Raw genomic sequence first — 6,000 nt, 5'->3', positions numbered from 1 at the left:
ACCTGGCAGAAATAAAATAGCATAGCAGAACTTAGCAGAAATATTTTGATTTAGCAGAAATGCTGTATTTAGCACAAATCTCATAAAACAGCAGAATTAGTATGATTTAGCAGAAATGCAGTATTTAGCACAAATCCCATAATAAATCAGAATTAGTATGATTTAGCAGAAATGCTGTATTTAGCACAAATCTCATAAAACAGCAGAATTAGTATGATTTAGCAGAAATGCAGTATTTAGCACAAATCTCATAATAAATCAGAATTAGTATGATTTAGCAGAAATGCTGTATTTAGCACAAATCTCATAAAATAGCAGAAAAAGTATGATTTAGCAGAAATGCTGTATTTAGCACAAATCTCATAAAAAAGCAGAAATAGTATGATTTAGCAGAAATGCTGCATTTAGCACAAATACTGAAAAGCAGCAGAAATGTTATGTCTTAGCACAATAGTAATAACTTAAATAGAAAAATTGGAAAAGCAAAATAGACAGCTGAAAAATTCCTGAACATGCTAAGGGACACTCAAATGTAATTGTTAAATGAAAAAAGAATCAGCAAAAAAAAGTATAACAGTCACACAATCACAAATATGGACACATATGGAAACACACAAGCACAGAGAGACACACAGGATCAAATTCAGTCAACAAGTCTAAATCTATTAAATTAAAATCATACAATAAGATGCTTCAATAGAAATTCTCTCTCGCCCTCACTATCTCTCTCTCTTTGTCACACACACACACACACACACACACACACACACACACACACACACAGGGAGAGAACAGCAAGTTTGTAGGTCATTCAAGCAGCCTGGGAGCTACTAAATTTGAATCCACCAATCAGAGAGGCTGTTTACTTTTTCCCGCCAAAACAGGTGCAATTGCTTACACATACGCAGCATAGAGAGAGCCAAACACACAGGGTCTATGCCAGTCAACCAGTCTGAATATATTAAATTCCTATCCACCAATGAGATGCTGCCCTAAAAAGGTCTTTGTGTGTGTCTTTCTCTCTCTCTCTCTCTCTCTCTCTCTCTCTCTCCCTGTCTCTCTCTCTCTCTCTCCCTCCCTCCCTCTCTCTCCCTCCCTCCCTCCCTCCCTCTCTCTCTCTCTCTCTCTCTCTCTCTCTCTCTCCCTCTCTCCCTCCCTCCCTGTCTCTCTCTCCCTCTCCCTCCCTCCCTGTCTCTCTCTCTCTCTCCCTCCCTCCCTGTCTCTCTCTCTCTCTCTCTCTCTCTCACACACACACACACACACACACACACACAGCAAGTGAACAGCGTGTTTCTAGGTCCGTAAAACAGCTGTGAGCTTCTCAATTTGAATCCACCAATCAGAGAGGCTGTGTGCTTTTTCCCGCCAAAACTGGTGCACCAAGTGCAGGCTTTTACACATGCAGCACAGAGAGAGAAAGGATTTTTGCAGTCTATTTCTCATAGTCAGGACTCCCCTCAAACAAACAGCCATAAATTCCTAACCGTAGGGGCTAGAACAGTCATTCTTAGACCATTTTGCTCAGAAGACATGGGGGAATCTTGAAATGTTGACCATTTAAAATACAAATATGAAATATTAAAGATATATGACATAGATGATTGGTTGGCTTAGAAGCCATGAATGACCCAATATGCAAATTTGAATGTGCCAGGGCTCAGATATGATTGGTTGTCTTAGAAGCCATGAAGGCCCCAATATGCAAATTTGAATGTGCCAGGGCTCAGATATGATTGGCTGGCTGGGAAGCCGTCCAGGTCCTGATAGGTAAGTTTGAATATTACAGTCCTTACAGAGGACTGACTCCCTGGGGACCTGGCAGAAATATATAGAAATACAATGATTACCCAGAAATACTGCATTTAGTACAAATACTATGTTTTAGCACAAATACTATAAAATGGCAGAAATACTATAATTAAGCAGAAATACTATATTAAGTACAAATCCTATAAAATAGCAGACATAGTATGATTTAGCAGAAATGCTGTATTTAGCACAAATACTGTAAATCAGCAGAAATGCTATGACTTAGCACAATAGTATTAAGTTAAATACAAAAATTGGAAAAGCAAAATGGACAGCTGAAAAAATGCTGAACATGCTAAGGGTCCCTCAAATGTAATTGTTAAATCAAAAAAATCAGCGAAAAAAAGTATAACAGTCACACAATCACAAATATGAACACATGGAAACACACAAGCACAGAGAGACACACACAGGATCAAATTCAGTCAACCAGTCTAAATATATTGAATTTGAATCATACAATAAGATGCTCCCATAAAAAGTCTCTCTCTGTCTCTCTCTGTGTCACACACACACACACACACACACACACACACACACACACACAAACACACACACACACACACACACACACAGGGAGAGAAAATCAAGTTTCTAGGTCAGTCAAGCAGCCTGGGAGCTGCTAAATTTGAATCCACCAGTCAGAGAGGCTGTGCACTTTTTCCCGCCAAAACAGGTGCACCTCTTTTTACACACACGCAGCACAGAGACAGGATTTCTGCAGTCTATTTCTCATAGTCAGGACTCCCCTCAAACAAATGGCCATCATTTCCTAACCGTAGGGGCTAGAACAGTCATTCTTACACTGTTTTGTTCAGAAGAGATGGGGGAATCTTACAGTGTTGACAATTTATCATTAAAATATGAATTATTAAAGATATTTGACTTCTAATGCATATAACTGAGTAGAGGCGAAGAGAAAACTGCCCTGACTTGCCCTCGAACAAAGCTTTGTAACTCTAAATCTCTTTGGAGTATCGATATCATTCTTTCACCGTAAGAGACAGCAGGCTTTGGTGAACAGTCATGGAAATTTTCAGGTCTCTGTGGAAATCCAACAAAAAGTTATGACGAGAGAAAAAAGTGGTTCATTTCCAGAGTTTGAAATCTGAAGAAATCTGAGCGAAGGACGAATTTCCTACCCTCAAACAAGTCTAACTCATTTCAGAACGGTAATAGGTGAGAAACAAATTCTTGAATTGTGAGCGTCAGGAGTGTCTGAAGATATACTGGGACAAGCCTCATGTTTTAACTTCGCTTCGTTAAGGAGATATGACGATTCGAATATGCCTCTCATTACAGAAATCAAGCGGTGATTTTGAACAAACTCTCCATTGACTTTGTATGGAGACTTTTCCGACCATGTGTTGGTCTGAGGGGATTTGGCAAAATTCTATAAATCCCACAACAATGACAGTGACATTCTCTGAAAGCCAGCAAAAATACCTACGTTTTGATGTATAATTTGTGGAAGTTGAGTGAAAAATGAGCAAGTAGCAAGAAGTTGTTTGGACATGAAGGGAAGACTGCAAAACTTTCAGTGGCACACTGAAAGCCAAGTGCATAGCAACCATAACAACTCATGTATTTTCTGAAAAATCACAAAAATGAAACTCAAAACTTAACGAGGGATAAGATGAAAATGGTAACAGATATGAAAAAGCTGAATCATACAAGAATAGCAGAAAAATTTGTGAACATTTTAAAGTTTGAATGGTTGTTCTAGGTGAAAGTATGAGGAAGTAGTTAAGTTTCAAAAACAAGCAAGTTTTGGCAGAATTGCGGAAGTTTCCCATTCATTTCAATGGGACAAATTAAAGGAAAAAAGCGTAATATTTTAAAAAGTATAATAGCAAAAAATACCAAAAGTCATAGCGCACATTAGCAGAAATAGCAGAATAGTTTGAAATTTGAACGGTGAAAATCGGCTGAAAATTGTGGAAGTAGAAAAGTGCCAAAAAAAGTGCAAAAGTGGCAACTAGAATAATAATAATAAAGTATAATAAAGAATAAAGAGAAACAGGAACTCAATAGTGTGGATGCAAAAAGCATCCACACAATAAGAATAATAAATCTGTCGAAGTGTGCCATTACATAGGCACACTTAATAAAGAATAAAGAGAAACAGGAACTCAATAGTGTGGATGCATAAAGCATCCACACAATAAAGAGAAACAGGAACTCAATAGTGTGGATGCATAAAGCATCCACACAATTAGTTACTGTTTTCCAAGAATATCATTTCACTTTCACAACAATGTTAGTGAAACGACTGCACTTTCCTTACCAGCCCAGTAAACTGAAATGATAAGAAAAACAACCATAAACTCAGGATGATTCATTGTCAAGGCCATTTGTCTCTGCTCCGTGTACAGTGGTGGTTAATCATGTATTCCCTGTCTTATATGTACAATCATGTCTTCAAACATGGTAGAGATCATAGTTTGCATCAGCTCCTCCTCCCCAAAGACAAACACATCCTCTTCTTCAAGTTAACACTCCACATTTTGAATTATTCAGACCAACCTTCTGAACGCAGAAACTATATGTACTTTTTCCTCTGGTCAACCATTCATACAATTTTTAATGAGTTGACTTAACGAGGAAATAAAAACCTTAAGCTCAAGGATCTCTTCTAAGAGAGTGTTTGTCAGTGTTTTTCTGATATCAGAAAAACACAGAATACTGTACCCAGTTATACCAGTTATTCTTTAATTTATTTTTATGTGGCTACTTCTCCTTATTTTTTTTTAAATATGAATTAAAACCACATTATCTTATTTTTTTTATTTTTTATTCATAATTTTAACTAAACATTAAGCTACGTACACAAAGCTGTGTTTGTGTACGTACACTCAGACATGACTCGCTCACTGCTTAATATTCCTTAAAAATGCAGTTTTCCTTTGTTTGACCCAAAATCATAGATCTAAAATCCATCTGAACAGATAACAGTCACATTTGACCCGGAAAAGAACAAAAACATTCTAAATACTCTTTATTAGTAGAAGTAACATCAGCCTGCCTTTTGTTTCTGTTCATACTTCACTGCTCGCACAACTCATCAAAACAGCTGTACTTTTATCAGTTAGAACAGCGGTCCCCAACCCCCGGGCCTCGGACAGGTACCAGTCCGTGAGTCGTTTGGTACCGGGCCGCAAGAGTTGAGGCTCAGGTGTGAAATGTATGGTTTTCAGGGTTTGTATCGGTTTTCAGCGCTATTTTGTTATCGTTTTTATCGTTAACTCGGTTTCGCTGGGTCTTTTCACGTTTGTTATGAATAAATCTTCTTTTTTTCAGTACCGGTACTAGTTTTATTTTGTTGTATTTATCCGCGACACCTTAAAGGCCGATCCGTGAAAATATTGTTGGGCATAAACCGGTCCGTGGCGCAAAAAAGGTTGGGGACCGCTGAGTTAGAACTCTAGAGCTCTCACTTTCCTGTCCAGCATTTTTAATGTTTCAGTCAAATTACTTCAAACTATTTTCAAATATGCATGAGAGAATATATACAATAACACATGGTCAACAGCAGCAGTGAAATTGCTCTTCAGTTGAAAGCAAATATGAACACAGCTCTCAGAACAGGTTTGACTGCAACAAATCTTCTGCTGTTGCTCATCTGCTGAAAGGTTCAGATGTTCTTCTGCATATCTTGGTTGTACTGAGTGGTTATTTGAGTTACTGTTGATTTCTGCTCAAAGCTGTCTGGAAATTTTCCTGTGACCTCTGACATCAGCGAGGCCTTTTCTCCTGCCACTCACTGAATATTTTCTCTTTTTCAGACCATTCATGGCAGATCAGCAGTTTCTAAAACACCTAATAAAATGGCTGCTTAATGCACTTTATGTGATGTTATTGGACTTTACAGTAGCTGTTGCTATAATCTCACATTATATCTGAGCATTGATTAATTATTGATTACCTTGAATAACAGAAGTAAAGACAAGGAGTCTTTAAGTTTTGTTCACCCAATTATTTTATTCAAGTGTTTGTTACTCATCATTTAAACCCACCATATTTAAACAGTTATGAGACTAGAACAAGAGTAAGTTTCTTAGAAAATTATCTTAAATTCATTTATGGTCTAAGGGCTCCTCCTCTGGTGGCTTCATGCTACAGTTGTTCAGGCCCTGAGAGGTTTTTGTTCAGGGGTCCTAACAGTTTGTGTTACTGTGAGACTCTGGCACA

This window comes from Pelmatolapia mariae, linkage group LG4 (assembly GCF_036321145.2).
Source record: "Pelmatolapia mariae isolate MD_Pm_ZW linkage group LG4, Pm_UMD_F_2, whole genome shotgun sequence".
NCBI classification, from domain to species: Eukaryota; Metazoa; Chordata; class Actinopteri; order Cichliformes; family Cichlidae; genus Pelmatolapia; species Pelmatolapia mariae.
Note: the sequence above shows the minus strand (reverse complement) of the source record.